The 23,448-nt window shown below is 41.9% G+C and overlaps 1 protein-coding gene across 1 annotated transcript in view; it reads right to left on the bottom strand.

Annotated features, from left to right (window-relative positions):
- Positions 1–23,448, bottom strand: part of AVEN (apoptosis and caspase activation inhibitor) — a 175,365-nt gene that overhangs the window by 51,548 nt on the left and 100,369 nt on the right. The window lies entirely within an intron of this gene.

The raw sequence follows: 23,448 nt of genomic DNA, 5'->3' as shown, positions 1-23,448 counted from the left end.
TAATAGGGACACACACACACATTCCCCTTGGGTATTCCAATCTATCTTGCTACTCAGGAAAGCCTGCCACTGTGATAGATGGTTTCTTACACCAAAAAACATCATAATATTCAGGTTACTCCCAGTACCCAAGGACCAGTCACTTACCCCAGGTCCACCAGGATAGGTATACCTGGGCATGGAAGCAGACACAGTAACAGAAACTTAACAAGTTGACCAAAGGCATCAGAGAAAGGGATTGTTTTCAAAAGATAAAAGATATTCATGTTTCTTTTTATAGCTGTAATTAAATTGAAAATGCCTTATCCAGTTTAGCTGATGAGAAATGTAAATCTAGATATCTTAAGCCAATTTTTCTCCTGTTTCAATTCTATTTTCTCTGTCTTTAATAAAATTTATTATGTTAAGATTACTGTTCTATGGGTAATTTCATGCAGATGCCATAAAAAAGAAAAGAGAAATCTATAAACTCTCAGAAAGGTGCCGAAGTGTAAGGAATTTCTGGAACCTACATCCGGCAGGGCATGGACAGAAGTGTCTTATCCCAGTAGATTGCTATTAAGCTGCAGCAGAAGAACGTAAAAGTAGCGTGACTGAAGGATAAGGCAGAAAATGAGAGTTGGCAGTGGAGTTGGCCACAGGAACCATGAATCCTAATGGGATATTGTTTACAAGAGTAACCAAAACCTATTTGGGCTCAAACAGATAGAACACAACTAGAAACAGCTATCATTAACATGGTGAGTACTATTAATCTGGAACAGAGATTAGAAATTTTAATCTCATTTGGGTAGAATATCTCAAGCAATGAGGTGTTAAGTGGAATTGGCAACGTTGCATAATAGAGGATTATATAATACAGAGCTGATTTAGTCCTTCCCTATGCTTTCGGTAGTGAATTGTGTAAGTATAATTTCTTTTTTGGGGGGCGGAGGCGGGGGGGGGGGGGGGGAGAGAAGCTAGAAATGGGAAAAATAAGGACCTAGAATGAAGTAGTGTGAAAACCAAAAAGACACAATTTAGATAACTCTCATATTCAGAGTCGAGAACTGTTAGCTTTTGGTGAGGATCATGGATGAGTGAATTAAACCAGATGACCTAAGCCCTAGCAAGCAGCTGAATACCACTGCCATCAGGATAACAGTTACCATCTACTCTAATATAATAAAACTAAGTAGGGGGAAAAGAAGAGATGAGATTAGGTATCCTTATATTTGATAAAGAGTTACCCTATATAGAAGTTATCTGATGTAAATACTCAGAATTATTATTTAAGATACTACAGTTAGCCGATCATTTTTCACCAAAGAAGATACAGTAATATTACCTAATTATCATTAATTTTTAATCTAATATCTTAATTAAGAATAGTCTTTTTTATATATTAAGACATTATGTGCGTGTGTGCACGTGTGGCAACGGAAGTACGAATTTCACAGGGCAAGAACCAGCAACTGTAACAACTGCGTTCATACATTTCATGCAATTACTTTTCCTGTTTTCTTCACCTAATCAAGAAAATACTGTGATTTTAAAATTAAAGTAATTTTATGTCACTGTAGTTCCCCCCCCGCTTTTTTTAAGGAACCAAATTGTCCACTAACAAAAGCTTTTTACCCAAAAAGACTAAAACTAACTTATAGTTGACAAACATTTAAATCATGCTATTTAAATTAACCAAAACATGGTCTGAATGAATAAAAATACTTATTTGTATCTAAATTATATTTTAAGACTCCCACAAAAATATGGAATAGCATATACTTTTCAAAATGAAGTGTATCAAGTTAGTATCTAATTGGAGAACACAATATGAGAAAATCTGGAAATATTATTTTGGAATATTTTGTTGTCATTAAGCCATGACCCGCTATGGACAAAGTGCAGCATTGTACTTTAGCATACTATAATTTGCATATAAATACTGTTGGGTCAAAGAAGACGATGACAGAATACAGAAAATTGAAAGTAAGGACAATCACTTCATCCTCAATTGTGTTGCAAAAGCAACTCCTAACAAGGTGCAAACTGAAGTTACACTGTCAGTCTTCACTTTCAAAATACAGCTAAAAAGATTGCAATGTTTTAATTTACAACTGATTTAGGGTAAGTTTAACCAATGTGTTTTATTGTCCTGCAGGAATTTGAACATCAACCATAGGAAGTGAAGCTTGGAATACACACACTTTGGAATAGGAGGGAAAGTTAGCATAAAATGCTATGGCTAATGCCACTGCTACCAGCTGTACTGGTTGGCTTTGATCCTCCAACTTCATTAAGTGATAAAGACAACTGCTGTTGGAAGATACAGAGTTGTTTGGAGAGATAAGAGACCCAGAAATTAGTGTTTCTGTTCTAAAAGCAATCTGGTCAATTCCTTTCCAAGACAAGACAAATAACTGAATGGTGACTGACAAATGCTTATTTATATGTTCCACAAAATATAAACAGGACTTCTAGGGGAACACAGGTTAAAAATTAATGTCATTCTTAAAACAAAAACTGAACAACAGCTGCAAAACTAACTTAAGTTTGTGGGCAATCTATAACTTTCTAAAGTAAATAATACGAGGGGTGTTTTTGTGTTGGACCTATTTATATAAAGGCTTTACACCTCTATTAGAGAAGCTGGATAAAAACCAGGAACATGACTGTTTACAGTGTTGTTGTAGCTGTGTTGGCCCGAGGATATTACAAAGACAAGGTGAAAGAGGTAATATCTTTTATTGGAACAACTTTTGCTCGTGAAAGACAAGCTTTCAAGCTGCACAGAGCTCTTCTTCTGGTCTGGGAAATGTACTCAGAGTGTCACAGATAAATAGAAGGTGCAACAGATTGTTTAGCACAAGTAGTTAACACATATTCTAAGGGACCACCTTGTCTCACAGGGATAGGACTAGCAAAAGAGGATAAGGAACCAGCTGTTTCTCTCCTGGTCACACAGGAAGAAAAACAAGGAGCAACTGATTTGGTTTAATTAGGCCACAACCTCAACTGGGAAAAACCAGGCAATAATTTGAACAGTACAGGACCATGCTTTCCTTAATTGTTTCCATCTCTTGGGGAGGACTGCCATCAGCTGTCCTCCCTCTTACCTAGTCCCAGTCTGTTGCTCTCCTCTCATATGAGTTAAAGGGGGATCAGAGGGAAGGGGGCTGTCTACTCACGGTATCAGACATTAGGAGCCCCAACCCCTCATTCCCCAGTTTCCTCCTCCAGGTCCACTTACAATTCTGATTTCTCAGGGAACCACACTTCTTCCGCTTCACCATGCCCCCTCCGCCCCTGCAATCAAATCCATACAGTACTTGTACTGGACACCTGTGACAAGGAGGCATCAGCAGTTAGCATAGCTGCCTCCCTCTCACTCCCACCTGGGTTCCAAGTAGTTAACAGTTCCCTTCCTAATAATGGCCAAAGTAGATCTGTTCACTGGTTAGATAGGGGTGTACCCCATCGTCCCTGAATAACTCAAGTGTCCAATGCAATATTTTCTGATGGATAATTACTGATCATCCCCGCTCGCATACAAATTTAGCCGCCTCCCTATGCAGACACCTTCTGGCTTTATCAACCCAGAGGCTCGATGGCTTCCCACTATATCATTCTCTACAGCATTTTAGATCAATTAATCACCCCTGGAAAAAGGCCTTGAATCCACACCAATCCCTCTTTGCCCTGATGATCAAGTCAACCCCTTTACACAATCTTACATCGTTTTGACCTGTGTGAACAATAATCATGTCCAGTGGCTATTCCCTGGCTGCCAAAGAGTGTAAGAGGGGCATCAATTGGTTCCAGAACATGCCCCTCTTCCATGCCAACTCAGGATAACCTCAAAGCAAGGAGGGCATATTCTGTACACACTCCTGAACTCACAGCCCAATCCTCTGTTCATGTCATGTGGTACCCTAGAGTCTCTAATCCTACCAGATCCCCAGCGGCAGCAGAAGTTGCAAATCAATCAAATGATCTTTTCGGTGACATGACACCAGAACTGCAAACACCCTGGCCGAACCCTGTATGACGCACACCAATCAGGTGCAAGGAGGCAAGGAGATGTAGATAAAAGTCCCTGAAATGTAATTTAAGATTCCTGAGTCTCACCATTCCTTGGCTGTCAGCAAATATACATGTAACCCACTGGCAAAACATGTGCCTCATCGCCCTCTAGTGCTGGTCCACACAGAGGATGACAACGTATTATTGCTAGCATTTACTCCATTAGCTCAAGTGGTAGAGGTATGCACGGTGGGTCTCAAGGTTCGAACACTGCTGATGACCCATGTTTCACTGATGGCATATAATGGAATTTGTTTTTTTTAGTTTAGTTTAGCTTTTTTAAAATCTAGACTATGACACACCAAAATTATGTTAAGGAACATTATCAATGTCGCGAAGTTAAGTACTCAAAAGTTAGGAAATGCCAGAATTAAGACAGTAAGTTAGTTGAGATGGGCTGGAGCTGTTCTTGTTGAAGTCTGATCCTGTTTCCTAAAAAAGACAAAACAAGACAAACATACACAAAGGGGAGAGAAAAGAATAGCAGAGATAGAAAATCTGCTTCTGTGTCTGGTGTTGACTTTTGCTTTCAACCTCACCACTAAAAACAACACAGGCACAGCAAACAGTCTTATCAGCCAATCCACAACCTGTCAACTTGTACCAGCACTGGGCTGTTTAGGGTATTGCTTTTAGCTGCCTCTTTCTGGTCACAGGCTTACAACAGTGTTGTCTCACATCCCAGATGATGTTCAGAATTTAGCCAAAGCCAGTAGAAGTGGTGAAATTATCTGGGCCCCTTTCTCTATCTTAGCCTGGCCAGGACATCTCTCGGGATTAGGATGAAGGAGGTTCGCCAGTTGTGAACCAGCTGAGCAGCGAACAGCAGAGCAGCTAACAAAAGGAGTTTGCCTGGGAGTTCGCCTGGGGAGAGCCCACTGAGGCTTACATCTTGCCAGATTCTCTGAGTAATTACTACAACTCCTGAGGAAGCTCGTAGAAGGAAGGGTGTTCAGCTGTTGCGACCTGCACTGGATGTGCTATGTTTGTCTTTCTTCCACAGGACAGATGCGACTTTGTCTGTACAAAGTGCAAGCTGGACTCCATACTGGAAGAGAAGGTTCAAGGTCTGGAGCAACAGGTATCGACCCTGCGCTGCATAAGAGAAACTGAAGATTTCCTGGACGGATGTCAGGATAGAAGGATGGTGAAGAAATTTGGCATCATGTGACCTCCAGAAGAAAAAAGGGGAACGTCCATGTACCAGCAGGACAGATACAGGTAAGTAACTGTTTTCATGTTCTCTCCACAGGTACTAATGCAGAGAGTGGACCAGATGATACGTCTGAGGAAAGGGAGCAGAAGGAGACTCCGCCGATTGGAAGGCATGAGATGCACTGTCCTAGGGTTGGGGGTTCTATGACCACCACTCCCAAGAGAAGGAGGCGGGTGGTGGTGGTCGGGGACTCTCTCCTCAGGGGGACTGAGTCATCTATCTGCCGCCCCGACCGGGAAAACCAAGAAGTCTGCTGCTTGCCAGGAGCTAAGATTCGCGATGTGATAGAGAGACTGCTGAGACTCATCAAGCCCTCAGATCACTACCTCTTCCTGCTTCTTCACATGGGCACCAATGATACTGCCAAGAATGACCTTGAGCGGATCACTGCAGACTATGTGGCTCTGGGAAGAAGAATAAAGGAGTTTGAGGTGCAAGTGGTGTTCTCGTCCATCCTCCCTGTGGAAGGAAAAAGCCTGGGTACAGACCGTCGAATCGTGGAAGTCAACTAATGGCTACGCAGGTGGTGTCAGAGAGAAGGCTTTGGATCCTTTAACCATGGGATGGTGTTCCAAGAAGGAGTGCTAGGCAGAGACGGGCTCCACTTAACGAAGAGAGGGAAGAGCATCTTCGCAAGCAGGCTGGCTAACCTAGTGAGGAGGGCTTTAAACTAGGTTCACCGGGGGAAGGAGACCAAAGCCCTGAGGTAAGTGGGGAATTGGGATACCGGGAGGAAGCAGGAGGAGGAAAGTGCGAGAGGGGAGGGCTCCTGCCTCATACTGAGAAAGAGGGATGATCAGCGAGTTATCTTTACACAAATGCACGAAGCCTGGGAAACAAGCAGGGAGAACTGGAAGTCCTGGCACAGTCAAGGAATTATGATGTGATTGGAATAACAGAGACTTGGTGGGATAACTCACATGACTGGAGTACTGTCATAGATGGATATAAGCTGTTCAGGAAGGACAGGAAGGGCAGAAAAGGTGGGGGAGTTGCACTGTATGTAAGGGAGCAGTATGACTGCTCAGAGCTCAAGTATGAAAATGCAGAAAAACCTGAGAGTCTCTGGATTAAGTTTAGAAGCGTGAGCAACAAGGGTTATGTTGTGGTGGGAGTCTACTATAGACCACCAGACCAGGGGGAGGAGGTGGACGAGGCTTTATTCCAGCAACTCGCAGAAGTTACTAGATCGCAGGCCCTGGTTCTCATGGGAGACTTCAATCACCCTGATATCTGTTGGGAGAGCAATACAGTGGTGCACAGGCAATCCAGGAAGTTTTTCGAAAATGTAGGGGACAATTTCCTGGTGTAAGTGCTAGAGGAACCAACTAGGGGCAGAGCTCTTCTTGACCTGCTGCTCACAAACTGGGAAGAATTAGTAGGGGAAGCAAAAGTGGATGGGAACCTGGGAGGCAGTGACCATGAAATGGTCGAGTTCAGGATCCTAACACAAGGAAGAAAGGAGAGCAGCAGAATACAGACCCTGGACTTCAGAAAAGCAGACTTTGACTCCCTCAGGGAACTGATAGGCAAGATCCCCTGGGAGAATAACATGCGGGGGAAAGGAATCCAGGAGAGCTGGCTGTATTTTAAAGAATCCTTATTGAGGTTACAGGGACAAACCATCCCGATTTGTAGAAAGAATAGTAAATATGGCAGGCGACCAGCTTGGCTTAACAGTGAAATCCTTGCTGCTCTTAAATACAAAAAAGAAGCTTACAAGAAGTGGAAGATTGGACAAATGACCAGGGATGAGTATAAAAATATTGCTCGGGCTTGCAGGAGTGAAATCAGGAAGGCCAAATCACACCTGGAGTTGCAGCTAGCAAGAGATGTTAAGAGTAACAAGAAGGGTTTCTTCAGGTATGTTAGCAACAAGAAGAAAGTCAAGGAAAGTGTGGGCCCCTTAGTGAATGAGGGAGGCAACCTCTTGACAGAGGATGTGGAAAAAGCTAATGTACTCAATGCTTTTTTTGCCTCTGTCTTCATGAACAAAGTCAGCTCCCAGACTACTGCACTGGGCAGCACAGCATGGGGAAGAGGTGACCTGCCCTCTGTGGAGAAAGAAGTGGTTCAGGACTATTTAGAAAAGCTGGACGAGCACAAGTCCATGGGGCCGGATGTGTTGCATCTGAGAGTGCTAAAGGAATTGGTGGATGTGATTGCAGAGCCATTGGCCATTATCTTTGAAAACTCATGGCGATCGGGGGAGGTCCCAGATGACTGGAAAAAGGCTAATGTACTGCCCATCTTTAAAAAAGGGAAGGAGGAGGATCCTGGGAACTACAGGCCAGTCAGCCTCACCTCAGTCCCTGGAAAAATCATGGAGCAGGTCCTCAAGGAATCAATTCTGAAGCACTTAGAGCAGAGGAAAGTGATCAGGAACAGTCAGCATGGATTCACCAAGGGCAAGTCATGCCTGACTAATCTAATTGCCTTCTATGACGAGATAACTGGCTCTGTGGATGAAGGGAAAGCAGTGGACGTGTTGTTCCTTGACTTTAGCAAAGCTTTTGACATGGTCTCCCACAGTATTCTTGCCAGCAAGTTAAAGAAGTATGGGCTGGATGAATGGACTATAAGGTGGATAGAAAGCTGGCTAGATTGTCGGGCTCAAAGGGTATTGATCAATGGCTCCATGTCTAGTTGGCAGCCGGTATCAAATGGAGTGCCCCAGGGGTCGGTCCTGGGGCCGGTTTTGTTCAATATCTTCATTAATGATCTGGAGGAGGGTGTGGACTACACCCTCAGCAAGTTTGCAGATGACACTAAACTGGGAGGAGGGGTAGATACGCTGGAGGGTAGGGATAGGATACAGCGGGACCTAGAAATTAGAGGATTGGGCCAAAAGAAATCTGATGAGGTTCAACAAGGACAAGTGCAGAGTCCTGCACTTAGGACGGAAGAATCCAATGCACCGCTACAGACTAGGGACCGAATGGCTCGGCAGCAGTTCTGCAAAAAAGGACCTAGGGGTTATGGTGGATGAGAAGTTGGATATGAGTCAACAGTGTGCCCTTGTTGCCAAGAAGGCCAATGGCATTTTGGGATGTATAAGTAGGGACATTGCCAGCAGATCGAGAGACGTGATCATTCCCCTCTATTCGACATTGGTGAGGCCTCATCTGGAGTACTGTGTCCAGTTTTGGGCCCCACACTACAAGAAGGATGTGGAAAAATTGGAAAGAGTCCAGCAGAGGGCAACAAAAATGATTAGGGGACTGGAACACATGACTTATGAGGAGAGGCTGTGGGAACTGGGGATGTTTAGTCTTCAGAAGAGAAGAATGAGGGGGGATTTGATAGCTGCTTTCAACTACCTGAAAGGGGGTTCCAAAGAGGATGGATCTAGACTGTTCTCAGTGGTAGGAGATGACAGAACAAGGAGAAATGGTCTCAAGTTGCAGGGGTGGAGATTTAGGTTGGATATTAGGAAAAACTTTTTCACTACGAGGGTGGTGAAACACTGGAATGCGTTACCTAGGGAGGTGGTGGAATCTCCTTCCCTAGAAGTTTTTAAGGTCAGGCTTGACAAAGCCCTGGCTGGGATGATTTAGTCGGGGATCGGTCCTGCTTTGAGCAGGGTGTTGGACTAGATGACCTCCTGAGGTCCCTTCCAACCCTGATATTCTATGATTCCAAGGGTCTGGTTCTCAGGAGATGGAAGGGGTGGCTCCCTTCTCTTGTCTTTCAGTCAGCTAGCATTGCAGTAGCCAACTTTTCCCAAAATAGTCTCTTTTTGAGGACCTCAAAAGGGGAGCGATGGCCAGAATAGTGGATCTTATTATTTGGTTAACCTGTTAGGCCTGGTTTCTAACACACCAATTTTGGTTCACTGATTTCTGCTTCCACGCTTTTCTTGTTTACCAAGCATGATCTTAACACAGTCTTTGAGTTATATCAGTAGGTGTTTTTGTTTGGACTAATTCAGTCTTCCTGTCTCACTTTTGCACCTTTTCCCATCAACATGTGTTATTATAGGTTACTGTAATATCTTATGAACTTTCACTCACTGTTTACAGTAGAGCTCACAATTAGAGTAAGTTTGTAGCACCAAGAAAAAGGAGTACTTGTGGCAACTTAGAGACTAACCAATTTATCTGAGCATAAGCTTTCGTGAGCTACAGCTCACTACCGGGGTCTAATGAGCTTCGTTCACAAGCAGGTCTCACCAGGATTTAATCATCAGGAAGACCTGACACAAGAACTGAAAGACTTACAAACTGCACATTTGCTGGGAATGTGAGATTCTCCTGGACAACAGAGGCACTTCGAGTGTCCATCCAAGGCTGGGATAGTTCCCTCGCATGACGGGTAGTATTTAAATCCAAGAGAACTTGACGATGCCATCATGTCAGCAATTAATTTCTAAAGTACTAATGACTGCAATAGGCAAACAGGTATCTACCTACTAACTAAGCTCTAAAGTATAAACTACAGAACTGTAAAACTATTGAGAAATAACTAGCAGACAAAGGTTGGCAGTCTCACAGACCGTCAGGGATCCATCTCTAAGGCCTGAGGTGGCAAAAAAGAACTGAATGGCAGCCAGTATGCTTCACCCTTATATGCCCTTGGTGAAGACCATGAGGGCGGGGGGGGGGGAGGGGGGCGAGCATAGCATTTGAAGGAGAAAGTGAGGTTTTCTGAAGATTAATCATTTATTTTAAAAACACACACTTTAGTCCTCAAATTTTACATGACTCTAATAGAAGCTCTTTTAGCAAGTTTTTGATGGGTTATATCAATTTAGTTTCTTTTCCCTGGAGGATTCTATGGTCAGCAAAGTAAAAATCATTCCTGTAATATCATGAGTTCTGCTGCTGGAAAGTTTATCCTGTGAAAATATTTTTAATGTCCCATATTTTTAAAGTTGTATCTCCATTATATTAGCACTAATTTTTAGTTTAAAGAAAAACATCATTCTATAAAAAAAGAGCTTTAGGGGAAACATGCTGTTATTATGTAGCAATTAAAAGTATAATGTCAATGGACTTAGCTTTCATTTTCAATGGATGTACATTTAGTGCCAAAATGGGATTAATGCACTGAATCCTTTTTAAAAGATAATACACATTTGTCTAACTTTACATACTAAAAGTAACTTTTTTTTCCTTTTCAATTCTAATTGCTAGATAACTGGGTTTATCATCTTCATACCTACCTCAAAACACACAGCAAATTCATGTTTGAGAGAGAATACACCTCTATCTCAGCAGTGGTTTACTTAAATTAATTTACTTATTTTAAAATAATAATCTTATCCTTGTGATGCTCGCAGGCCAGGAGCCAGCTCTTGCCAAGGCAGGCATTAGCTAAGAATTAACAAACTCATAGCTGGAGACCAGACCAGTTTACTCACGTGTTAGTGTTGCTCAAAATATGTAATAGTCTTATAAGAATGCATTTCATGTTTAGACTCTTTATAATATATGTAAGTTGCCGCAGAAAAACTATCAAAATCAGATAAGCTATCAAGGAACACCACAATACAAAGGATTGGTTAATGGCCCTATCGCGCCTTGGAAATGCTATCTGCAAGAAGCTTGTCCTGTGGACTGGGGCTGAATGAAGAAAATAAAATGAAGACTCAGGAAAATTTTCAATCTCTTTGTTGTCTGAACTCTCACAGAGCCAGAGACACCAACCTGAAGCCAGAGATCCCTGAGGTTTACCTCCTGGGTCTGCCCTGAAAGACACTGAATTGACAGACCACTACAACTCTCTTACTTCTAGGATTTAGATGGCAATTCATTTGTATATATGTTTGCTTGCTTCAACCTCTAAATAACTCTCTCATTTCTTTTTCCTAGTTAATAAACCTTTAGATAATTTATTACAGGATTGGCTATAGGCATTGTCTTTGGTATAACATTTAGAGCAGGGTTTCTCAACCCAACATTGGGTCACCAGAATGTTTCAAAGGGTTGTGTGGCAGCTTCAGTGGCTCCTGTTGCTGGGCTCACCTTCCTGCTCCAGGCACAGCAACCTCTGGGATCCCAGCACCACTCAGCTTTAGCCCAACCATCATGACAATGGGTGTCTGGGTAGATCAAAGTTAAGCAAGTGGCACTGCAACCTCATGAGCCAGGTCAAAACTCCACTCACACAAATTTGGCCCAGTCAGGTGGGCGGGACCAAACCTGAACAGCACTGCAACCCTGGAAATTGCAATGCCTTGAGCAAAGAGCCAAGCCCAGCCAGCCCTGCAGCACAGTAGCTGCAGAAGCTGTCACTGTGCCGTGAATGCTGGGCAGGATCCAATCCCCCTAGAAGACAGGATCCAACCAAGACAATCCCAGATCAGGGCCATAATCAGGGTAGGGCAAAAGGGGCAGTCACCCAGGGCGCAAAGCCATGGGGGCAACTCAGGCCGATGATGCTGTGCAGCAGGGCACAGTGGGGCTCAGGGAAGGAACACCACCTCCACCCCCTGACTCACCTCAGCAGGCCACCCAGCCTAGCTGGGTTGTGGGGCAAAACAAAAAAAAATCAGGGTGGGGGATGCCTGTTCCCCCTTCTTCCCTCCCTGCATCGCCTCTGGTAGGAGGGTGCAAATATTCTTGCTCGCCTTGGACAGTAAAATTCCTAGTTACAGCTCTGCTCCAGGGCCTCCATCCCCAAACTATTTACTGGGTTACGACAGGCCAAAAACATTTACAAATGGGTACTGAATCCAAAAAGGTTGAGAATCACTGATCTAGGGTAAGTGACTAGCCTTTTGGGACTGGAAACAACCTGAATATTGTGGGATTTTTGGTGTAAGTGACCATTTATCACTTTTATTCATCCAGCTTGCTTAGACGGCAAGATATACTGGAGAGTCTAAGGCAACCATCTGTGACTCCATGGTGTGACTGTTATAGTCATCCAGGAGTTCACTTTTGTCACTGGGTTGGTGAAATTTAACTATAGAACTTACCAGCAGTTTGGAGTGTCTGTCCTGTTTTTGACAGTCTGTCCTGAGGAAGGGACTCATAGTCATTAGCCACTTCAGACAGAGTAACTTAAAACTGATGTTGCTGCAGTACTTCATATCCTCTGACTTCAAAGAACATTAAGAAAATGAGAACATTAAATAAAAGACTGATTTTAAAACAACAAATTGCACTGATTTTAAAACAACAAATTGCATCATCAAGGTCACCAGTAAACACATCTGTGCTCGGAGAATATGAGGAAATAAAGACTTTGTTCATATGAATAATATTTAATAATTGAAGTTACATAAAAGTTCTGCTACACTGCAAGAAAGAATGGTCTTATATAATCAGTTAGTCAAAACATGTTCTTTTATAAGTTACATAAATGTATTTGCATATTTATAGTACAATACTACAGTAAGATTTCCAGCTTAAACTTCCTCACTAACAAAACGTTAATCACACCAAGCTGCACTACTCTGAAATTCAAAAACTCTGCATATGGATGTTTCATTATATTCAAGGAAGTCACTTGATTTTTAAAAAGGATATTATCAAGGCTATCAGGCGCCAACTATGACTCCCTTTTCCTAAGCCCCATCCCTGAAAAACAGCTAGCTTACAGTTAAACTGCAAAGTGAGGGCTGTAATACTCTTAAAATTATATAGTTTTAGAAGACATGAGCCTACCATTCTATATAAGAAAAGACTTTCAAATTGGGCCAAGTTTGAGAAGGGTCACATCCCAATAAAAACAAAATCTTAACAGATGAGGTAGGTTGGATCACTCTACTTCAGAAAACAAGCTGAGATAGTGAAGTGGGGTTTGACCCTCCCCTCTGAGTACAAATGCCAGCAACACTGCTTTGTGAATAGGCATGCATAACCACATGCATCAGACTACAATTGAATTATCACTGTGATGTGCAATGCAAGCTTCCCTTTCTTGAGCAGTGTGTCCTAAGACTAGGTTATCTAGTTTATATTAATAAGAAATTAAACCAGACAGTCCTTAAACTTAATTTATTTGATGACAACAGTTCCATGTCTAGTATCAAAGGAATAAAAGTTTGGGTGGATACCCAATATCAAGCTTGGAAAAAAGAGCTTCACTGTGATACACAAAAACCCAGGGAAGCAATCCTCAAAGTCTACAGAACAAGGCGTATATATCCACCAGTAGATTGTGAATGACCCAAAAGACTTTCCCATGCACAAAGTTAAACACATTAAAACTGGGCTAGATAAGTTTTGAATCATTTCATCAAATTTGCCTTAAAAGCCCAGAGTGTGGGGCACTTACTAACACGGGATATTAAATAAAAAAATAATTTGTATGAACTAAATGATCAAGGAAATTGCAAAACTGATCTATCTTCCACCTAATTCTGGATGGGCCAAAATAATCAGTGACCAAATAATTACTGACAGAAACACACTTATGGTAGAACCCCTGAAATCCAATGGTATGTATAAACATTAGATTTGTGGAGGCTAAAATCACCAAAACCCACTAATTACAATAGAGGCTATGTCCAAGACCATCTGGTAGAAAACACCCTTTAAACCTCAGAGTATATCATCCAGAAGATAGCATAGGAATCTCTGTCCAGATATTTGTAGTAGACAGAATGCAACCTCATGAAACTGAAACCTGCCTGAAAAATAAAATAGAAAACGTACAAAACTGACAACACAGAGAGGTAGCAGACGCCTCACCAAGCATCGACTCAACTCAGTCCATTCAAATACTCTGACAGAAGAAAACCAAAAATATTGAAATAATTAACCTCCGGATTAATTATTAAACAGCTGAATCTCACACAGGCAGCCAGAGGGAGATCCTCAATCGCCCCCAGCAAAAAGGGAACTGACAGTTGAGGGCAAAACAGAATGCACCACTCAAACTACATGGTCAACATTTTCCATTTTCTCATGTGGGGAGGATACAACTCTTTAGCTTTAAGAGTTCCTGCCACTCTTGCACTGAAAGCTTGAAAGCCAAGCATGAGAATACTGTGATGACTGTATCGTCAAAGAAAACTGTTTACTACAATAAGATATTCCTTTTATGTAGAATGGGAAATAAAGCAAATAATTTTTACATTTAATTATTACAGGTATACCAGGAGAATGAGGACAATCACATTAAAATCTAAGATTTGTCAAGCTCCTAGCACAAAACCACCTGCAGAATCAAGATAAAATATTATGGGATGGAAAAAAATCTTAAACTGCAAGATGATCATGATACTAAGGTTTTATTAAACCAATGTTCATAGCTTACAGTATTTAAAGTTAAACAGATGAACACAAGACTTGCAAGTTGTTAGCATCAAGCCACAGAACTTTGACACAAATGTCGAAATTATAGAACAACACAAATACTACTTAATAGACCAATGAATTATCTACCATATTGCAGATACACTAAAACTGATACAGTCTGATGAGAAATATATCCTCAGAATTCTAAATAAACATTACTGTAATTTAAAATTAAGAATAGCCCTTATTTATCTTACACTTGAAATAAACCAAGGGAGGTAGTTAAGTTCCCATTACAGGTTCTGCAGTAACAGTTAATTAACAAAGCATATTTTGAAGAGCTGATGAAGAAAATGAAAAAAAAAATGCCTAATTTCAAGCTCCATCTGAAACAGGGATAAAATCAATGTTTGTAAAACGAAAGAAAATGAAACTGATAAATGAAAAGAATGTTATTTTCAAGATTCAGGGCACTGCAAATTTAAAATGGACCTAATTCTGCAGTACAATTCAACAAGAACTTCACATGTACAGGATCACAGGATCAATGCAAAACATTTTTTAAAAACTTTTAAAGCTCTGTCTCAAGTGCTCTTCAATTATAAAATGTTCTGATTTTCCCCACTGGATTTGTATTTAATGTGTGATCCCCCACCTCCCCAAAAACAACCATCCTTATGCCAACCTGATGATTAAATCAGCTCTCTCTTCTGCCCACTTGTACACACACTGGGACATGGTCTCTCCCCCTTGTGATCCTACTGCCAGCAAATGACTGTGAATGTGGAACTCACTCTTCTCCCTCCGCTACCCTGGTGTACTTAAACAAAATGGTAGTTACAAGGCAGACTGTAATTGTAATGGCAATGGTTCAGGCTCCATGATGTTTCAATACCATACAATTGGCACACTAACAACAGACATATTGGATAGACATATGTGCAGACCACAGGGTGAAGCAGTTAATTTTTCAGTAAAGATCAAAATTAAAAATACATAGAGATGAGACCCCCAATTTTTGGAGGTGCTGAGCACCCTCAACTCCAACTATATAGTCAATGGGATTTATGGGGGTTCATCACTTCTGAAAACGAGGTCTAATTATTTTTTTTACGTAGCATATACCCAGAGCTGTGAGTGGACATTACACCCTGAAATGGAGTGCCAGAAATCCAAAACACAAAGACTTGAGCTTATTAATTAGGAATGGTTAGTAAAAACAAAACCACCCATTTATACTTGTTTTGAAATTCATATTTTAGGATTTTGCAAAAGTTGCAGCTGTATCATGTTACTGTCTATTACTCCGTTTGTACAGTGCCTAGCACAATGCAGCCCCATTTTTCATTTGCTGCTAGGTATTACTATAATAATCATAGTATTAATAAATAATATTTAGAAGTGTTAGAACAATTTAGTGAAAGTGATAAACATTGAAATGAAGTAATTAGAAATACGCTAAGGTATTTTTAATCAGCTGTTAATTCCTTGTGATGTACCATTTTTACCCTCTCACTGCTGGATCCTGGAACAGGCTCAAACTCTCTCAGGAATCCTGCAATCTTGTGACTCACTTAGTCTAAATGAACCCACAAGATTAGTTTATTTTCCAGAGTAATCCCCAAGTACCGAAACAAAATAAAATCCAGCAGCATACTCAGAAACAGACAGAAGCCAATGTCTTATCTGAAGAGTAAGCTGAAGAAGTGACTCCCTCTAGGCAGATCTCACTATGACCTTTGTACAGCACCTAAATACTCTGGTGAGAGGTACTTTAGAATCACCAGTAAATTAGACGAGAAAGCTGAGCTGGAGTCAGGAGTTGTGCATATTTCAACCTGTGAAAGGGTTAGCAGTGCCTCTGCTGTGTCCACTCCAACGACCCAGAAGCAAAGTTAACACTATGTCTCTACTGCAGAATTAATTCAAGTTAAGTATACTTAAGTTCTCTCAAGTTAGCCTAGTTTGAGTGAGAACAGCCACACTGAGAAAGAACACTCAAACTACACAAAATGATTCTATAAACAGCTGATGAGTTGTACCTGCAAAAGGGCCAGCCATCTTGAGTTAAATGCATCACCACACTCGAGTTAAGAGGTTGTCTGTGGGGGCACAACTTGAGTTATACCTCAAATTAACTCCACAGTGAAGAAAGGCTGTAAGGGTATATTTTCACAGCAGAGTTAACCCAGGCTCTTACTCAGATGTTACATCCAACCCCTTCTCTCATCCCCACACACAAACCTCTGACTCGAGTTTAGTGGGCTATCTGGGACTACAGACTAACGCCTGGGTGCTGCTTTCACTCTGGCTGCCAATCTGCCCACTTTCCTGTGAGGAAGCAGACTACACTACTTGAGTACAGCTAACTCCAGTACCTCCCACAATTCCCTCTGCAAGCCCAAGACAGACAAGTTCTCCCACAATTCACTGGGAAAGAATCAAAGCAGCTTAGCTTACTGCAACACAAATAATCATGGGATATGCCCACAGAAGTCCTAGTGACACACACACGTGACAGCAGCACTAATGAGGACAAAACTACACTTGAGTTACTTGTGCCATGCAACTGCTTACATCCAGGTTAGGCTAACCTGAGTACCCATAACCAGGTGCCAAACACCTGAGTTAACTCTGCCATGAAACATCCTCAGACACAATGCCACCAGTGGGTATGCCTTCACACACCCCTACCATGAACAGTGTCTTAAAGTGATTTTTTTAATGTAACTTGTATCAGGGTGCCTAGAGATCAAGAGATGTGTGTTTATTCTGCACAAATAAAACCACAATAGAAGCTTTTTCTGAAAGGCTAAAAGGAATGCTTAACACAGTTTTCAGAGTACTGGCAGTATTTTCAAAGATACAAAAGTGAAGCATTTTTATTCTCCGTGTGACCTTTATGGATCAAATTTAAGATATAAATCTGCATCTAGCAACAAGACAAAAGCCCACATAATTTGAACATAAAGGTGACTATTGCTATAATTTGTGTGTCAAAGAAAAACAGAGCATGTTATGAAATTTAATGAAGTGTGCTGAGTCTTTCTAGTCTATTAAATTACAGCATCCTTTTTTAAATTGAACAGTTTTATAAATAGCATGATACGGAATGATGAAAAAAATCCTCAGTTTAGTGGGAAATTAATCTGTGTTTTAATGGGGGTTAGCAGTGCTAACTTCCCATTTCAAAATGTATGTGGCTCACTCAGGAAAGCAATTATCGCTAAATGGCTCTACATAGCTGTGCGCAGGCTGGCAGAAATATTCTTTCTAAAAGAAAGTCACATTCTAAAACATCAGAGGGGTAGTCATGTTAGTGTGGATCTGTAAAAGCAGCAAAGAGTCCTGTGGCATCTTATAGACTAACAGATGTATTGGAGCATAAGCTTTCGTGGGTGAATACCCACTTCATCAGATGCATGTAGTGGAAATTTCCAGAGGCAGGTATAAATAGGCAAGCAAGAATCAGGCTAGGGATAATGAGGTTAGTTCAATCAGGGAGGATGAGACCATCTTCTGGCAGTTGAGATGTGAACACCCAGGGAGGAGAAACTGCTTTTGCAATTGGCTAGCCATTCACAGTCTTTGTTTAATCCTGAGCTGATGGTGTCAAATTTGGAAATGAACTGAAGCTCAGCAGTTTCTCTTTGTAGTCTGGTTCTGAAGTTTTTTTGCTGCAGGATGGCTACCTTTAAATCTGCTATTGTGTGCCCACGGAGATTAAAGTGTTCTCCTACAGGTTTTTGTATATTGCCATTCCTAATATCTGATTTGTGTCCATTTATCCTTTTACATAGGGACTGTCCAGTTTGGCCGATGTACATGGCAGAGCGGCATTGCTGGCACATGATGACGTATATTACATTGGTGGACGTGCAGGTGAATGAACCGGTGATAGTGTGGCTGATCTGATTAGGTCCTGTGATGGTGTCGCTGGAGTAGATATGTGGGCAGAGTTGGCATTGAGGTTTGTTGCATGGATTGGTTCCTGAGTTAGAGTTACTATGGTGCGGTGTGTAGTTGCTACTGTAGTTGTAGTCCAAACCCTCAGACAGAGACCAACACCTACAAGAGTTTCACCAGGCATTCTCAAAACTACGATACCTGCACAAGGAAATAAGGAAACAGATCAACAGAGCCAGACGTGTACCCAGAAGCCTCCTGCTGCGAGACAAGCCTAAGAAAGAAATCAGCAAAACTCCACTGGCCATAACATACAGTCCTCAGCTAAAACCTCTCCAACGCATCATCAGTGATCTACAACCCATCCTGGATAACGATCCATCACTTTCACAGGCCTTGGGAGGCAGGCCAGTCCTCGCCCACAGACAACCCACCAACCTGTAGCATATTCTCACCAGCAACTGCACACCCTAGCCTGATTGAACTAACCTCATTATCCCTAGCCTGATTCTTCTTGTATATTTATACCTACCTCTGGAAATTTCCACTACATGCACCTGATGAAGTGGGTATTCATCCATGAAAGCTTATGCTTCAATACATCTGTTAGTCTAAAAGGTGCTACAGGACTCTTTGCCAATTCTAAAACAGTTTACCTGAAGACTTCCACGCTCATGAAATGCAAAATTCCACATTTGAAAAAAAGAACAGAGTGCACAGCTCTCTAACAATGAAAATGTTCTTTAACTGGTACAGTAATTGCAATCTCATACAACAGCTACATAACACAAGAATAAACAATTATTTATTTCTAGCTCACAAGGCCATAGTGACTGGGATGCCGATCAGCTGACTGACCCTAATATTTTTAAACTTCCCCCATGTCAAGGCTTCCCAACACCTCACAAAGTACAATATGCCCTATACAATGGCCCCTTCTACAATGGAAGATGGTCCTATTTTGGGGGTTCTCCTCAGTAACCTATGTGGCAATGTGCTCCCTTAAGAATAAGCTGCCATCTCCAGCTTCTGATAGCGTGTGCTCTCTTGTCTTCCCTATAAATAGAATCTGCATCATTACTCCATAATTCTGTTGCTGAATAATGTGAGGTGCCAGCACATATAAACAACTACAGTCCCAATAAAGATAGCTGTGTGGGATCACTTCCTTTTTCAATTTGCATCCTGTCTGATGGTCTAAATGCTTCAGATTCTTGATAGTCAGGTCTTCTCAAACACTATGCTGCTGTCTGAATATAAATCCATGTGAATATGAAATAAGAAACTGTGTAATCCCTACATGCAGTATCTCCTGTACTCCAGTAAAAAGAAGAGTATCAGCCATATGACACTCAGTATGTCCATTATAACCTCTAGTCAGTGCAACACAACAGTTCAGAATAGAGGTTTATTATTGGATGATCATAATAGTCTGCCAAATATTTGAAGATTAATATAAATTGCTCATTTCCTCTAACTGTCAAGAAGTACACTTCTTAACAGTTTATAAGAATTGATGTTTACTGCTGCATAACCATGGTTCTTCTGTGTCTTTTAGGTTTACTTCTCTATCAAAACCTTATGCTACACCTCTCTCTCACTGCTCCTTGAACTGGAATAATAAGAGTTTGTTCTGTGATTTCCTTACCTCTCTGCTCTTCTAATTACAATGCCTTCTAGAAGAATGATACTATAGTCTGTGCTTCCTACAGGAACATTTTCCTATCCTTTCCCCCTGCAGTGCTGTAGTTTTCTTTAAAAGATGTCTTTACAGAAGTAAACCTTCAGTATTCATTTCCTATTCAATTTCCCACTTAAAGTCTACACTTCTGTATCCCCAGTTTATGGTTGACAGAATGCTGGTAACCTCGAGAACTGAAATGCACATTGACTGCTAGCAGAGCCTTTTGAGTTGTGAAATTCATGCCTTCCCATTCCTTAACAGCTGCAGTACTCCAAACCAAGTTTCTAGATGTCTGAGGCTGATTATTCCGTTCTTACGAACCTTATTACTGACTTCCCTTAGGTTTTACAGTAATACTGGATTATAGCCTGTACATTATATTTATTCCTTTAAAATATAATTTAGGATGTAACCTCCTACAACGTTTTCCATTTTACTTCACCCTTCATACAACATGTTAAGCTTATACTCTCTCACAAACCCAACACATATCAGACAATTTATTTAATGCGTGGTAAGTTTATACGGTTCTCTTAATATTGGCACCAGTTGAGAAAATAATTAAGACATATCTCATAGCTGTATTCCCATTCTTTCCATACACAAAAGAACATAAAATCCTCCCGCACCATATGAAAAAATCCATTAAATCATTGGAGGTAGCACTTCAGAACCACGTAGGAGACCCATTTAGAATATAGACTCCTCACTGCAGGGAATTCCTTGCCTTTTTTTTCTGCCTGCCCCTCTCCAGTACAGCATCCTTTTTAGTTCATTATCTCTAAAACCATGAATAGTCAAAAAAGATGCAAGAAGCTGCCAGATTTTTTGTACCTTATAAAAGTTACTATGAACAGATATTTTTCTGAAAATGTCTTGAGGTTGCTGCTAACTATGCAGATGGGTCAAGAACAGAATATGACCCTCAGAATAAAATACGACATATAATGTCTTGTTTACATTACGTATTAATGACATAAAACTTTGCAGAGAAATACAGAATTGTTAACTGAAACCTCTTCAGATCAGCAAACGTTTGCACTAGGTGTATGTGCAAGGCCTAAGAATATGGGGCCACAATCTTGGTTGGGGTGTTTAGGGTGCAACTGTACTACAACAAAACACTTGCTTACCTGAACAGTAACTGGAGTTCTTCTAGATGTTTTGTCCCTATGGACGCTCCACCTCGGGATATGTACATACCCATGCACTCTTGATCGGAGATTTTTAATTATCAGTGTCTGTGGGTCTGCACCTGTGCCACACACACCCTGGTGCTCCAGTGCAATGTTATATAGGGAGAGGTGGACCCACTGCCATTCCAGTTCCTTCTCAACCACAAAGCTCAGAAGTCAGACTGCAGCAGAGCGGAAGGAGGTTAGGTGGTGAAGCACCAACAGGGGAAAAACATCTCAAAGAACTCCAGTTACTGTACAGGTAAGTATCCCCCCCTTTTTCTTTGGTCATAGTCCCAATGGGTGCTCCACCTTAGGAGACTCCCAAGCAATACTTTAACGAGGGTGCTAAGGAGACAGATTCAGTACAGCTTGTAGAACAGCATCGCTAGAGGCCACATCTGCCCTGGAACCAGGTATGATAATCTAATACTTGGAGAACAAGTGAATGGACAGCCAGGTGGCATCCCTGCAAATGTCCATGATGGGTATCTCCTGAAGAAGGGCTACAGATGTAGACTGAGCCTTGGTGGATTGGGCAGTCACTCAAGGTGTGGGATGCACTCCAGGGAGGTTCCTTAGAAGCTAAGGTGCATCCTGAAACCCCTTTCAACAGTCTGAGCTGAAATCCTTAATCCTTTCAGCAAATAAGATGAAGAGTCTGGGAGAAGCCCTGAAAGGTTTTGTAGGGGGCAAGAACCCTTCTCACATCCAGTGTAAGAAGACTGGCCCCCTCTGTTGAAGAGTGAGGTTTAGGGTAAAATAATGGGAGTTGAATGCCCTGATTGATGTGGAATTCTGATGAGACCTTAGGTAGGAAGTGAAAATGGGGACATAAGGTCACTTTATCACAGTAGAAAATCATGTAGATGGAGTAGTCACAGCACCTCTAGTTCTCCCACTCTTCTGACCAAAGTTATGGCTATGAGGAATGAAGTCTTAACAGAGAAATGACTGACATAACAGCTGCCTATGGGTCCACACATGGGATAACCTGGAGCACTGAGAACTAGGAGTAGGCACCTTCACTTGCAGAGAAAGGTTAGACAAGCCCTTAAGGAACCTAGCTGAGGTAGAGTGAGCAAAAAACAGAAAAACCTTTGGACTGGCAGGTGAACGGCTGCAAAGGCAGCTAGAAAAACCCTAATAGAACTGAGTGACAAACCTTGTGTTTTTAATTTCAGCAGGTAATCAAATATCTTCATGAGGAATGAGACTGATGACATGGATATGGATCAATGGGCACATCACACCTGGAAATACTTCCACTTTTGCAGACAGGTCTTCCTCATGCCAAGGTTCCTAGTGCTCAGGAGAACAGATCTAACCTTGGGAGAACAGTCCAGTTCAATGGCCAAGAACCATCATGGAGCCAGTCCTGGAGATGCAGTGAAGAGAAAAGGGGGTGTGTCACAGTGCCCGATTCCTGTGTCAGGAGAACCACTGCGAGCAGATGGAGTAGAGGCATCTGCAGAGAGGGGTGAAACTGACCCGGCAACCACTTTGCCTTGGCCATGATAATGCTACCAGGATAGTTACTGCTCCCACTTGCTTCAGCTTATTCAGGGCCTTGAGGATCAATAACACTAGAGGGTAGACATACAAGAAGGCCTCCCACATTGAGTTATGACCATAACCTCCCCTCAAGCGGATGGTGATGCAAAGAGATCTATCTCTGGAAGACCCCAAGACTAATAAATGCTCTGAAGACTGAATTGCTGAGTTCCCACTCATGGTCTTGATGAAAGTGTTTGCTCAGGGAGTCTGCAGGCCTGGCAGGTAGACCACTGAGAGGTCTATGTGATGGCTTATTCACCACTTCCATTGCCTTAGTGACTCTGCAAATAAGGAGTAGGATCCTGCTCCACCTTGACTATTTATATAGTACATTCCAGCATCACTTTCACAAAGTCTTTCCTGATGTTGGCTCAGAAGTGTTCACAAGTATAGCAAACTGCCCTGGGTTTGATAATGTAGATGTGGAGGGACGCTTCTGGGGAGTCTGTTCACCCTGGCCTAACAAGTGCTGGAGATGGGCACCCCAGTCCAGCAGGGACACATCTGTGGTGATGATACATGATGGGGATGAACAGGAAAAGGGGAATCCACAAAAGCGTTGCCAGGGTCCCTCCACCAGTTGAGGAAATTGACAACTCTTGGAGGTATGGTCACAGCCTTGGGAAGACTGTGCCTGTTGGGAATGTAAGTCTAGGC

Source organism: Lepidochelys kempii, chromosome 6, assembly GCF_965140285.1.
Source record: "Lepidochelys kempii isolate rLepKem1 chromosome 6, rLepKem1.hap1, whole genome shotgun sequence".
NCBI lineage: Eukaryota > Metazoa > Chordata > Testudines > Cheloniidae > Lepidochelys > Lepidochelys kempii.
This window is presented reverse-complemented; position numbering and strand designations above follow the sequence as displayed.